The sequence below is a fragment of the Chenopodium album genome, chromosome 14 (assembly GCF_948465745.1).
Source record: "Chenopodium album chromosome 14, dcCheAlbu1.1, whole genome shotgun sequence".
Taxonomy (NCBI): Eukaryota; Viridiplantae; Streptophyta; class Magnoliopsida; order Caryophyllales; family Amaranthaceae; genus Chenopodium; species Chenopodium album.
Genome location: NC_137847.1, coordinates 16,101,393 through 16,117,038, shown reverse-complemented (window position 1 = coordinate 16,117,038; position 15,646 = coordinate 16,101,393). Strand labels below are relative to the sequence as shown.

General features: G+C 36.6%; 1 pseudogene across 1 annotated transcript; it reads right to left on the bottom strand.

Annotated features, from left to right (window-relative positions):
* Positions 1-1,334: 1,334 nt before the first annotated feature.
* Positions 1,335-7,735, bottom strand: LOC145579004 (protein sym-1-like; annotated as a pseudogene). The gene is made up of 4 exons (XR_014098968.1): positions 7,157-7,735; positions 5,385-5,613; positions 1,994-2,118; positions 1,335-1,803 (listed from the first exon to the last, which is right to left on the bottom strand). The product of XR_014098968.1 is annotated as a protein sym-1-like (transcript).
* Between the last annotated feature and the right edge of the window lie 7,911 nt (positions 7,736-15,646).

Genomic DNA, 15,646 nt, shown 5'->3' with positions numbered 1-15,646 from the left:
CAAAACGACGAGTTTTGAGCTATTGAAGCCCAAAACTCGGTGTTTTGGAGAACAGGAAGCCAAAAAAAATAAATGAGTAGCAAGTCGTGGTGGGGCCCACTTGCTACTATTCATCCAGTAGAGTTCCTCACGAGGAAAAATGGACTTCCTCATTATTTTTCCTCATGAGGAAAAATTTCCTCACCGTCATCAATGGTCTAAGGGATGACTTTAAAAGGAAATTGGGGCAAACAAAAAGGATAAAATGGAGTATTTTAGTTATAATTTGAAGTTAACTACTCCCTCGAGTATAGTAATTGTGAGATAAAAAGTTTGATCCCTACAACCAAAAGTAGTATGAGGTAAACTTAAAGGGATTGACTAAAAAGAAAAATGAGACAAATATAAAAGGATAGAGAGTAACCCCTATTAAAACTTATTTTTCATGAATTTATCTTATTTGAACTCTTTTTCTTTTTTTTTTTTCCTTTTTTTTTTTATAATTTCCTAAAATAAGGTGAAGGACTTATACATTCTCATTGCTAGATTTGCTACCCACCCATTGTAGATGGGTAGGGCTTATACATGATAAATGATCTTAGATACCTAAATGCATTTATTTATGAGATAATTTGCCAATGCAATTTATTAAGTGTGTGTTATCCATCATATGTGGTTTAGCAATGAAATGTATCCATGCGTTTATGTGATAATTTGTCTCTATGATTTTAAGTTGTGATAAGTTGATTATCTTTATACCAATAAAAAGTTAGTGATGAAATGTGTGCATACATGGTTGCCTTAATCAACATGCCTACAACAAGCATGAGATATTTGTCATCCTCAAGTCTCAACTGATCATATGAAATCTTGTTAGATTCATCTCACTTTATACTTTCATAACATTAATTTTTAATAAATTTGATATTATTAAATGTGTTTATATCAAAATAATACATAGGCCCTGTTCTCTTCACCTTAAAAAAATAATATTAAGTAAAAATAATTTCAGTTCAGTAAAAATTAGTTCAGTTCAGTAAAATTAATTTCAGTTCAGTAAAAAAAAGTTCAGTTCAGTAAAATTCAGTTTTCTTAAAAAAGAATTATAATAGAAAATCAGTAAAAATAATTTCAGTTCAACATTTAGTAAAATTAATTTAAGTTCAGTAAAAATAATTTAAGTTCAGCAAATATAATTTTGTTTTAGTAAAAATAATTTCATTTCAGCAAAAATAAGGTGAAGAGAACAGGGCCATAGCATATTGAATTTTTACAATCATGATATAGAAGTGCTGCAAGTAAAGAAATATAAGGGAACATATGACATAATAAGGAAAAGAGGAATATAGGCCCAAACAAAATTAACATTATTTACAAAATGCCATGTTATACAATTCCCTATTGCATGACTGTAACGCAATAAAGCTTCCCTGATTTTGACCCCCATTCAACCATTATGCATAATATAAGTGGACATACCATCCCAAAAAAAATACAGCAAATTAACATACTACATAAGATAGCAAAGACTTAAAAAAGTAGTAACAAAATTTTCTAATATATAAATACTGAAATATATTACAAAAATTAACCAGCCAACTGCGGTCAACTGAATAGGCAAGGAAGCTGGTTTAGTTACTATAAGAGATGAAGGTAATGGAAAGACTTGTAATCCATTATCAAATAGTTGATAAATTTGTTCCAGAAAGCCATCTAGCTCCTGAATGAAAATTGCATCATCAAGCCACACTTGGTTTTTCCAAACTCGCCATGTATGTCATATAAATAGTCCACAAATAAGAAAAATGAATTGCTTGCTAGTGGCTGCAAAAACAAAACTAAATTAGAAACAGATAAAAACACAGCCTTAGTGGTCATGAGCTTGCTTAATGAATTGCTTGAATTACCCTCCCCTACTGCCCCTTAGCCCCCGTTGATATTCTAGATAATAAAAGATAAAGCACTGATTAAAGAACACTTTAACATCCATCACGAACAAGCTAATGACTGTTACCTGTAAGTGAACAGGAACAAATCTGAATGTGATGAAATCACATATTGGCCAATACATGACACCATTTAGCATTGTTGGAAGTAAATCCCGCTTCAATCTCGCAAAAATTTCCATGGCATCTTCACCTGAAATAATAGCGAGGAAGAATGTAAAGATAGTGAAGAGAGTCGTTCATATTCATCCCCAACACACTCAAAGAATCTGAGAGGAAATTTGTAATACAATAAAAACCAGCCAATCAATGCATATTTCCATTGAATTCTCAGATAATTTCATCAAAGCAAAACTGTACAAGCATTAATTACTATGGAGCATACCCATTAAACACCAAAGACAAATACGGCAAGGATCACAACAAAGCACCAAACAAAAAGATAGAGAATTGGAAATTTGTGCTTTAAATGATTTACTAGCTCCACTATCCAAATCTCTCCCTTTCACTATTAGTTCAATTTTTTAATGCAGCAGAGTAAAATTTCCATAGTAAAAATGGCAAACTAAATTTGCAGAAAGGAAATGACTTGAAAAGATAACCCTTCTCCAACAGTCCGACCTTTCCTCCAAATAGATAAGCTAGACACACAGTTGAAGCTGAAAAAGATTTTCCCCAGTCCATATATGCATTCAGCAGCTACCCAGGTAATAGTCCCTCCAACATGACCAACAACATTTGTCCAAGGGCCTTTATTTAGCAACATTTTTAGGCTTCACATAGATGAATATTACCTCCATAACCACTATAATGACAACAGTGGCTTCACGAGAATCAAAAATTAGCTTTCTAATAATAATCAACAGCCCAGACAACTTGAGATATGCATTTCCTCAAATTACAACTAAGTGTTTGTTTTGCAAACAACAAACATGGAGAAAGTGAAATTCATAGGAATTAACACAGATTGGGTACTTATATATTGACCAAAATGAGTAAATTGGAGGATGTGGAAATTTATGGCAATTAGAACTTCCAACAAAACATGAGAATTAGTCAACAAAGCCCCCACCGCAATCAATCAAAATTGATGAGAATTTCAAATTCTCATGTTGTCAACCAAACAAAATAAGGAAACTCCTAGAAATTTAATAAGAGAAATAATTATTCATGAAATCCATCCCATAAGAAATTGCATTTCATGGGAAGTTATTCCCTTACTAAATTACAAATAACTTCTTTAACTTATTTGGTTAACAACATGAGAACTTCAAAATTCCCATGTTGTCAACCAAACAAGTTGAGGAAACTCCTAGAAATTTAATAAGAGAAATAACTACCCATGAAATCCATCCCATAAGAAATGCATTTCATGGGAAGTTATTCCCTAACTAAATTACTAAGAACTTCTTTAACTTATATGGTTAACAACATGAGAATTTGAAATTCCCATGAATTTTGATGGACGAGGAAGGGTTAAGTAATTTATTTCCCATGTTATGTAGGAAATTTTCGATAAAATTCCCACTTGCTTCATTTTACTTTTTCTGTCAAGTGTCAACCACGCAGCTACCCAATCTATCAATTCCCATAAATTTTCATTGCTTCCATTTGTTGTTGTCAACCAAACAAGAACTATTTCATAGGTTAGTATCATATTGTGGTCCTTTCTTAGACACAATGTTACTTGGACAAGAGTACAAATATCGGATACAGGTGTCTGAAACAAATAATTTAGATAATTGGGATACGAACACTGCCCTAAATTCAGACACATGATTGGAGATACAAGAATACAACCAGTCAACCATTTTTGAAAAATTTATACAAAGTATTTAACATTTATATTCATGTATTTCATTTACATACTAATTCATACACAAGTTTGTGTTTCAGTGTCTGCAAAGTAACTTAGTAAGAACTAAGAAGCAGAAAAAAGAGTTTGTTAGTCAAAAATATAGCTCAATAGGAAACCCAAAATAATGGTGACTGACCTCAAACCCAAGCAGTAAATGAGCTGCAGTCAACCCAAAAAAACAGAGATAATCTATGCAAAGAATGATCCATCAAAATAAATTAAAAAGAAAAAGAAAATAATCGAGCACATGCAACAAGGAAGACAACAAAAATTCCAGCCATCACAATCGGTTCCTCTCCCTGTCAGCCCCTCCAATATCTTTCTTCTTACAGTAACTTTCATCTTCAATTGTCAGCCTAGGGACATTTCCACCAATTCTAGATCTGAAAACTTTCAACCTTATCGTGTTATTGAAGTCTTGAAGACCAATTTTCACCCAGATATTCCCCCTTAGTCCTTTCCTTTGATTCATGGTTAGAACAGAAAGCCATTTCTGAGTACAAAAGCCGCACCCAACCTGTGTTTTGTGCTTGGATCTGTGTTGGGTTGTATCAAAACCAATACTCTGGCAAATATCCCTTGTCCGAGTAACATAGCCTAGACTTCATTTCTGTGACTAATTTCATAGGGGATGTTTGGCTAGACATTTGGAATGGAGTAGAACCCATTTCAATGGTTGGTTAAACATATTTTGCCACGGTACCTCATATCATAAGTATCTAACTTCATTACAACCCCCTTCAATAGAGTTCAATCTCATACCCACCTTATCCCCTAAGTTTATAAATCCATTCCACTTTAGATACAAACCCTAACTAAATACATATCTTTTAGTTTAAACCAAAAAATTTTGGCATGGTGTTGGGTTCCCCATCTATACCACTTTGGTATGGGTTTCTAATCCATTCATTCTAGTTTGCTGAACCAAACGACCCTAATTTAAAAGGGTAGTGATTGAGTTCTAACAAGTTATGCAAAACAGCTGAAAATATGTAGACAACTTAATTATTAAAGAGGATATCATGCAGCAGCCTGCACAATTTGAAATTAATGCTTTGATTGTGTGCAGTAATGAGAAGGCCACATTAATTACTTTGACATGGGAAACAAATGAAGTATGTCAGTTAATGAACTTTCAAACTTAAAACTCATAGAATGCTCCAGCCACTGGCATGTCTTATCAACGTGGCAGAAGCATGAGTTGAAACTCACTTGAAAGACCTAAAATATAGTTTATAACTAAGTAAACAACGAATTGCATACACAAAAGCTAAACAAAAAAGTCTCAACTCTTTCATGCACCAATACTGCTATTCAAATTGACACTATTTGTTTATCTCCTTCAGCTGTTGCTACAGCAAAATGCCATCAGAACTATGTTTTAATCTTAATATATATACCCTAATTAAGCATGTAGCTCCAGCCCATACTAATCATGCTGCCTCTACTGCAAGTTTCAAGCAACTATTGAGTAATAAGATTGGCAATTAAGCTAGTACTCTCCCCTATCGCTTGACCTACATTGCTTGCATGAAAGTGCAAAACATTTGACAGCATCACAGTTATATATTATAAAATAGTGGGATTTAAAAATTTCCTACCTTGCAGAGCAGCATTCATCGAGAAGAAAGTAACAGTCATAGTTGGTCCATAAACTGTCTGCCCCAATACCATTTTCTTCACTGTTGTCAGTAAACCCGTTCCTGGAAGAATTCTTGACATAAAATTGAACCAAGAATGCAATGTTGGACCTAAAATCACCCCTCCATATCCAGCCATGCGTAGCGTCCTAATCAAGTCATACGACTCAGAAGATTGCAATGCAATAGTCTGTCATAAACCAGTCACACCATATTAATATATATATATATATATATATATATATATATATATATATATATATATATATATATATATATATATATATATATATATGCCATGATATGGAGTGCAATTCAATAAGAAAAGAATTAAGGAAATCAAGGATAGATTAACTTTCTAATTGACTCACGAAATACATAAGAATAGGATATCAAAAGGTAATAGACTGACGTGGGGTATTTGTAATGAGATTCAAGTCATGATGATCGTAACATTTTCTTTTCATATAGTATAAATCTTTTATTCATGATAAATGTATGTTTTCTTCCTTTTTCTTTATTTACAACACTTTATTCGTAGATTCTAGAGACAAAAGATGTCAAGTGAGATATATTTCAGATATATCCTATAATTGTCCACAAAAATAAGATAAAGATATACTCCACCTGACATATCCAAGATGTATCAGGCAGATGTGTGTTGGTGGCCAATAAGTGCCAGATGCGAGACATGCCACTTACATGGTTTGTAATTGCAAACTAAGCCCGTAATCTACATAAACCCAACGAATCATCTAAGAAATTGCAAGCCATATGGAATTTCCAAACAAAATAGCATTCCGTACAGTGTTCGCATTTCCTAACCTTAGTCACGTTCATGAGTATAGTCTAAAGCGCCTTGGTGCGCTTTGAGCCTTTACAATGGTTCCATACTTGTATTTCCTTTTAATCCACCCAAGACCCAACCCAGTCCACCAACTATCTTCACACCTTTCTTCGGCAAAGAAATTAGCACAGAATAAATCTTGACAAGCCATGTTCATACCATTTTTTCTTAATGGTACACACATGAACATGAATAAGGTTATAATTTCCCATCCTAACCCGAAACAATTGTATATGACTTCATAAGATAACTGATAACCACCATTAGTTTGACAAAAACCTAAGATGTTCTACAAGTTAATGCGCATAGATATCGTCCAAATTTATAAGCTCAATTGCATCAATATTCCTTTCTCCGTGTCCAAGTATGCATATTCTAAAAAACAAAGCAAAGGTAACCTATTTCTCCCAAGCAACTTAACTCTTTAACCCATGTTAGCTAAAATATTGTATGTCAACTAACTTTAGTTAGGTGAATTCTTGGAGGTTGGTCGTCAAAACCGGGGATAGAAATCCCGTCTACATTATTGTCCATTACGACACTTAATACTCCAAATTCTCACAATTTCCTATAACAAGCTTCTAACTTCATAAAACCACTCATTTCCTAAAGTTATAATAATAGAATATAAATCCCACTTTTTCAACAAACAATAGTCAAAATCTTTCATAGATTCTTTACTCTATAAAATAAAAACAATACCCAAAACTTCCCTAATTTATTTCAAACCCCCATTAATTTTCTTTAGGAGTTGACATTTTTCCAATACAATAACAATCAAATTCATACCATTTTCTTCCCAGCATAATCCCAAATCAGGCATGTCACAATTCAAAAACTCAATCAACCAAAAAATTATTAAAATTAAAGAAAATGAAAGTAATACCTGAGAAGTCAAATCAGCAGCAATGTAAATAAGAGAAGAAGTAACACTTTTAGTAAGAACAGGGCGAGACTTAATCAACCCTAAATACCACCCAACAAACCCAAACTTCGATAAAACCGACGATTTTGTCGACGTTGACGAAGATACCGACGGCCTAAACAAAAATGGCGGCGCCGGAACCTCGACTTCTTTGACTGATTTTCTGAAAAAATTAGAGAATCTGGAATAATACTTTACGTTCTGCTGTTGTTGCAACAACTGTTTTAATTGATTATGATTGTAATTATGACAAATTTGAGAACCAATTTGTTTGGAATTATTGTAGAAATTATGATGTTTGATTTGATTAGAGTAACAATGGCGGAAATTAGCACTACTTTGACTGCGTAATAAAGCAATCGCCATTTTTCTGGGAAAAAAAGGAGGTTTGGTTGGTTAAGAAGGGTGTGAAATGAACTAATGAAGAGGAGAGAAGAGAAAAGGAGGGTTTTGGAAGGGTTTGGAGTTAGAAGGAATAATGAAGGTTTTTATTTTGGGTGGTTTTGATTCTTTTATTGTGAAATGAATGAAGAGCAGGAAAGAAGGAAGGTGGGGCTAGTTTGTGGCAGAAAGGTGTGAATTTATGTGGTGACGAAGGTGGTTGATTGAGTTCCAAGTGTGATTTGGGAAAAACGTAAGGGTTTTGTTTAGGGGTTTGTCATCAATTCCGGATTATTTGGAGTTGGACCGACCTTCATGTTATTTCTGATGGAAGTCTTCATACCAGCCACTTAGAACTAGTTCTTTTCGGTTTCATTTCAGTTTAATTTCTAATTTCCTTCTCACATACACAATTTAGTTTAGTTCACTTCCTAATTTCCTTCACTTATAAACAATTTATTTCAGCTCAGCTCAGCTCAGCTCAGCTCAGTAAATCAGAACAGGCCCTTAAGATGACTGAGGGCCTGTTCTATTCAGCTTAATTTCATTTCAGTTCAATTCCTAATTTCTTTCTCTCATAAATAACTCATTTCACCTCTATTCAGTTCAGTACAGCCTTAATCAGTTCAGTTCAATTTAGTTGTTTTCAATAAATCGAAACAGGCCCTAAATCTCATATACAACGGGTGTACGTTACTTTATTATATAAAGGGTTAAACTTATGTTAAAAATACTTAAAGTTACCCTTTATATTACAAAAGTTATTATTTTTTATTAAAAAATTTTAGAAAATTTTGAATTTTAACACCACAAAATAACCAAAAAATGGTTTTTAACACTACTACTACTACTAAAAAAAAAAAAAAAAAAAAAAAAAACCCTTATATTTTAACACCACAAAAAAGACCAAAAAATGGCTTTTACTACCACTTAATCGATTCATGGATGAAATCCGTTTGTGGGACCTACAATGCCACATGTCAGCATATAATTGGTCCAAAACAATTAAAAAAAAAACAAAAAACAAAAACCTTAAAACTACCCCAAGCCACCCAACCCCCACCATCAGCCCCACCGCCGGCAGCCCGCCACCACCATCCTCTCACCTTGACAGCCTCGTTCCCAGCCCAAGCCACCGGAAAATCCGCTTACTCCCTTTCCCCGTCCCCAAAACCAGCAGCCCTCTCCAACGACCACCAAAAACAGCTGTTGTTGCTGTCGTATTTCATAACCCTTAAAAACGGCCACAATAAACGCCACTAGTGGTCGAAATCGGCCGGATTAGGGTCAAAATGGTCGATTTCGACCATAAACCGGTCAATTTCGACCGTAAGTAGTGGTTGTGGCCGTTCGTTTTTGGGTTACTTGAAAAACAAACGGGCGTTTTTTGTGGTCGTTGGGAACTGACGGTCGGATCTAGGGAGTGGGAAAGGAAGGGCGGCACTTTTTCCGGTAGCTGGAGCTGGAAACATGAGGGTTAGGGTGAGGATATGGTAGTGGTGGTGCGCTGCCGGCGGTGGGTCTGGGGTGGTTGGGTTAGGTTTAGGGATTTTTTTTTTCTTTTTTTCTAAACTAATAATATAGCGACACGTGGCACAATGGACCCCACTTAACGGAAATTTGGACGGCAACTGTTAAGTGGTGGTAAAAGCCAATTTTTTAAAAAATTTTGTGGTGTTAAAATAAAAGTTTGCTCTTTTTTTTTTTTTTTTTGTAGTGTTAAAAACCATTTTTTCGTTTTTTTGTGGTGTTAAAATTCAAAATTTTATTTTTATAAAAAACTAATAGTGTATTAGATTAATCATATTAGTCTTTATACTATGTAGGGATGGCACTAGGTCGGGTAACATAGGAGACCCGCTCCATACCCTCCCAAGTGGGGCGGGTATGGAAAGAGGTTTGGCGGGTGGTGGGGCGGGGGTGGGTATAAAAAATGTACCCGCCATGAGTGATGGGTAGGGTATGGATTTTAGAATAGATCCGCTCCATACCCGCCCCGCCCCATACCCGCAATACCCACCTTATAAGGTAAGTAGGATGATTCTAAAATCTTGGCCTTTCTAGAAACTACTATATATAATATAGTAATACACAAGTAATAAAAATAAAAATATTTAATATTACTATAAAACATATGAATGAAACACTAAATCCCTAAGACCATATTCTCGCTGCTCACCTCTCTACATCTCTCACCAATGATCAATTCATCCTCTTCCCCAATCACCATTTTCTGTCAGTTCTTCTTTATCCCCAGTTATGTATCATTCCATCCCCTCCCTATAATTATCCAATTTAATTGTTGCTCATGTTTTTTTTAATGAGCTGATTTTATTTTCTTCTGGAATAAACCCATTTTAATTTCTCTATCTATCTCGTTTTATTATTTTAATTCGAATACGGTGATGTTAAAGTTTCATATATTGTGAGATGTCAAGGTGTTAAGGCCATTAACCATGATTTGGTGAGCGTTTGTGCAATTATTGTGAATTTCTCATAGCAATGGCAACAGGTTTTGGGCGAATTTTGAGGCGGATTTGGGGCGGGTGTGAGGCGGATATGGATATCCAAGTGGGTAGTGGGGCGGGGATGGATAGTATCTTGTACCCGGCGGGGCGGGTATGGATGTGGGTATTATACCCGCCATGGGTGGTGGAGCGGGGATGGGTATAAGATTTTTTAGGCGGGTACGGGTATGGAGGTACCATCCTCCGCATCTGATCTGCCCCGTTGCTATCCCTAATAGTATGTAATTATGTATCTATAAGAAATTACACATTATTAAAAGCTACCCTTTAAGTTTGGGAACCGTGGACACCTGATTGTGTCTCCCCAAAAACCAAACCCAGTGATGAGTACCTTTCACATCATTGATTATCAAACGAGGTGAAATGTGAAAGAGTCTCGTGATTTCTCTGTTTTTAATAAAAATAGTTCTTTCTATTTTCGAAAATCTTTCTTTTCATATCCTGTTTATGAAACACGTCCAGTCCAGTTTAGTTTGGTCCATGATATGGGTCCAATAATTGTGTAGTTGGATGGGGCTTGAAAAGACTTTCCAACGATATATTATAAGCCCAATTCCGAGTTATAACGAGGAAGTTATGGCCAAAATACTAAACTGGGCCCAAACCGGATTTTATGTACGGCCCGATGATCAAGTGGAGGGTCCATTAATGATTATTCCTAAAGTCATTAGGATTAACTTTAATCTTCTAGAATAATCTAGAAGGTTCTTTTAAATTCTAAAGAGATTAAGATCAATATATTTTTATTTGATTTTGAAAAGATATTTGAATTTTATTTGGTATAAAACAAGTGTTTTAAGGATTAAATTTGATTTAGTAAAAGATAAGTACGGACTCCTCTTAACCCAGTTTAATTGGAAAAAGGAAATTCGTACGCGTCATGTCGTACAACCGCTGTCGCGCCGCGATGAAGTCCGTCGCGTCGCGACAGAACCAGTTTTACTCAGATTCGAATTCTGAATCTATTCTAATCGTTTTTGATCTATTTTTCTCTATAAATAGGGTCAATATTCCCCGTTTTCAATCACCAACAATCATCTATTCTTTCTCTCTCTAAGCTAAAGCATTCTCTCTTTCTTGATTTCAAAGCCTAGCCTTTCAAAATACATCATACGTCCTTCACGAGACTTAGACACACCTAGCCAAGCTCGAAGTTGTCTTTGCCCTAGACGTGAAAGGTTGATAATTTCTGAGGGTTTGGTCCCAAATCCCTATTTCAATTACGTACATTAATTGTTTGATTTAATACTTTTATTGAAGTTACTAAGGTGTGTATTGTTTTGATAGAAAGAGATACGAGGAAGCAAAGTGAATAATTCAATTGCTCTATTTCTTTAGAAAGCATGCTTAGATTATTTTAATTTCTAGTATCATGTTAGGATGTCTTTATTGCTTTATAGTATCATGTCAGGGCTTAAAGGTGGGCATCGTGCCTGGGTGGGGCTCGTGCCGGCTTCGGGTGCCGTGCCGGGCTGCGGGCCAGCCTGTAATTTTTTTTTAAAAAAATATATATGTATATAAAAAAAATCGATTTATTGTGTTATAAATAATTAAATAAGTTTATATAAATTAATAGATTTATATAAACTTATTTAATTAAGTTTATTTATATAAACTTAATTAAATAAGTTAATATAAATAAACTTAATTAAATAAGATAATATATAAATAAACTTATTTATTTATTAATTAAATAAGTTTATATAAATAAACTTAATTAATTAAGTTTTATTTGGGCATGGGTCGTGCCGGCGTGCCGACGATCGTGCCGCCCGCCGTGCCCGTGTGGATTTCAATATTTTGTTCACGGCACGGCCCACAAGTGGGCCGCCGTGCCGGGCCCGTGCCCATCTTTATCAGGGCTAAAGCTTTGATCTTTAATGTTTAGTGACATGCTAGGAGTTGTTATTAATCATGTTTGTATCATGCCTAGGATCTTGCTGATATTAATATTATGCTTTGATGAGATTGAGATTATTATGATGATGATGATTTGTTGTGTCAATATAATTATGTTGCTTGATATTATTGTTATTGCTTGATTACGCCCTCTTTTGCAGGTTTAAAGGGAATTTGTACTTGATATCACGCTTAATAAGATAATTAATAATTTGAATTAGGCTAATATGATTTTAATTCGAGTGATCGCCAATAATAGATTTATTTGTGCATTAATATTCAACCAACATAGATTAAACAGGTTTAGGGTTAATATATTGATTGTTGTTAATTGGAAAGCGCACATGAATATGAGAAGAATAAAGTAGAGGCCTATTTAGGGCAGGTTCAATCTCTTTTAGGTTGGATTTGTACCTTCATTCCCGAATATCCAGTCATGGTTCAGGACCACTATATGGAGTTAGCTATCTCTAGGATCGTGAAGGAGTGTAACCTTCACCCTATGAACGGCTTACAAGTTCCTAAAATTTGTTGGCGACTCTTTTGCTCTAAATTCCTTCCCTTTGGACGCCACCATGCTTAAATGTATGATCACAGCGAGGCTCAAGTTTAGGATGTTTGAAATATTGTCTACAGTTACTGTTACCATAATAATAGTTAAAGTTATGCTCAAACTGACCATTATAAAATTAAGGAAAAATTGCCCTTATTAATCCCAACTTTGTTCCGTCCGCCAATATTAATCCCAACTTTCGTTTATTCACTATCACTCCCAACTTTATACCCTATTAATTTCTATTGCACCCAACTGGTCATCTAACTTGATGTAGCAAGTCATCTAGACACGTGTCAGCGTATGATTCGCTTAAAAAATAAAAATAAAAATAAATAAATAAAGTTAAAAAAATAAAATAAAATAAAATAAATAAAATTAAAAAAACACCTTCTCTCTCCTCCTTCCTCCCCCTTCCCTCTCTGCCTTCTATGGATCTCCACCAGGCCACCAGCAACTAGACGCCGGCAGCCTCCTTTCCCACCTCCCCTTCCCCCACCTCCGTATCGCCGCCTCCCTTCCTACCTCCTCGCTTCCCCTTCTCTGCGCACTTCACGCACTCCACCAACATCCCCGCTTCCCTTTCCCTGCAACTCCACCAACAACAGCCCGCTGCCACCACGACCAGCCCAACCCCTTCCCCCCGAGCGCCAGTGCCGGTGCTTCCCTGATCACCTCCCATTTCCTCTTCGATCACCCCTCAAACTAGCCAAAATCCCCCAAATCCTAACATTCGAAACACGAGGTAAACCGGTAACGAAATCAGCCACTAACGGCCGGGTTGAAATCAACCATTCAGCCCCAACATCGACTGATTTCGGCCATTTATAGACAATTTTGGTGGTCGATTTTGGGGAGGGGGGTTGTTTTTTTGGTGGGGAAACAGCCGTGTAGTGGGTGTGGTGGCTGGCCTTTTTCGGCCATTTGTGGTGGTCGATTTTGGGGAGGGGGGCTGTGATGGGTTTTCTAGTAGTGGTGGGCTAGGAAGGGAGTGCGTGTGGTGGCTAACTGCGCTGGGCTGCGTGTGGGGAGGGTGTGCGTCGGTGGTGGTAGTGTGCTGGTGGAGGTGGGGCAGGTGTTGGGGGGTTAGTTTTAGGAAATTTAATATATTTTTTTTTACATTTTTTTTTATTTTCTCTTTTTTTTAACCAATTACATATTTACACGTGTGCAAAAAAATTTAATTCTCAAATGTTAACCTGATTAACCGGTTTCAATTCATTTGGGTGCAATAGAAATTAATCCGATACAAAGTTGGGAGTGATAGTGAATAATCGAAAGTAGGGATTATTATTGGCGGACGAGGCAAATTTGGGATTAATGGGGGAAATTTTTCCTAAAATTAATGCACACCCATTGTGCACAAGACTTAGTCGAATCAAGATACATCTATACAAAAGGAGCAAATAGGGTATTCGGTCAAAATTTTAGGAACCGGACATAAAATTAGTTGGGATCAGGTCTTAAAATTCAGAATTGGAATTGGAACCACTTCAACCGAAACCTAAAATTTAGGAATTGGAATTGAAACCGCCAGGTACTGGTTTCCCGTTCCGGGTACCCACTTATGTACATAATTGTTAAAATTTAATAAGAACTATAATACTTATTTTAATCCATTTTTTTTGTTTAGCGTTTAATATATATATTTGTATATATGCATGAAGCTATTTTATTAGAGTTAGATATTAATAAAATATTTTTGGGAATTTCTTATTGGTAGCCATAAAGAATTGCACATTCTCAATGGTAACAAATTTTTTTTACAAATTCTCCAAAATAGCATTATTTTTGTTAAGTTTCCCGAACATGACAATATTTTTGTATTTAACAACTAATTAATGTTATTAAACAATAATTAACCTAATAATTAAAAAAAAAACAGTCACCCAAACCAAGTCCCTAGCCACCCTGCCCTCACCTTGACCACCCTGCTTCCCACCTTGGCCACTCCCCGCCGGCGCATATTACCCTTGAAATCGAGTGCCGGTACTAGTGCCACCTCACGCAGACTCGCCTCTCCTGCTCTCTCAATACACCAACAACACACAGCGGCCCACGCGCAACCTCTCCTCACACCGACCGGCGCCAAAACCCCCCCTCGGCTCCGAGGAACATGATTCGCACCACCCCCTACTATCTCTATTTCGTTCCTCCCCTTAAACCCCCAAATAAAAAATATAGGGTTTGATTTGCTGCCGAATGACGACTATGAAAGGAATGGTGTCCTTCGAATAAGTGTATTATTTCGATAGAGGGTTCGGAGCTATTGGAAAGCTATTTATTCAGTAAGTTCAACTGGTCGGAATGCCTAGGTGGAGGCCGCTTCCGATCAGTAATATTAATGCGTAATTAATATTACAGCTTAATCTTGACTGAACCCTTCGGGTCACACCCAAGCAACTAACGATCCGACACGACGAATTAATCCAAAAGGAATTAATGAGTCACCCGAGTATTATGAACAAAGACGTCGGATTTCGAGCTTAGAGCGTCGGAACCGAATCTCAAAAGTCAAGCCAAAATTTAGGAATTGGTGAGACAGGAAAATGCTTCAAGTAATAAGTAAAAACCCTAGCCACGCGAAGGCTAGGGAAGCGCGCCACGTGGCAGCCACCAAGTGGCACCGCACCACGTTGGCAGCCACTAAGTGGCAGCGCGCTAAGGTGGGAGCGTGCCACGTGGCAATGCGCCAAGGTGGCAGCATGCCATGTAGCAGCACGCCACGTTGGCAGCCACCAAGTGGCAGTGCGCCACGTTGACAGTGTGCAACGTGTCAGCGCGCCAAGGTTGCAGCGTGCCACGTTGGCAGCCACCAAGTGGCAGCGTGCCATGTGGAAATGGGTCGCGGACCCGGGTGACGGGTCATGGACGCGGGCTGAAGGGTGGCGGCCTAATCGAACCCAACTTGGGGCTCAAGGTTGGGTGCCACATGGTTAGCTCACAATGCATGTGAGTTGCCTTGGGGAGCAAGTGAGGAAATAGTCCTCACCTAACCATGTGACACTTATTACTTTTTTATTCCTTGGTTTATTTAACATAGAATTGAATTCAACATTCTTTCCATGTGGGATCTTTTTGTGAAAAAGT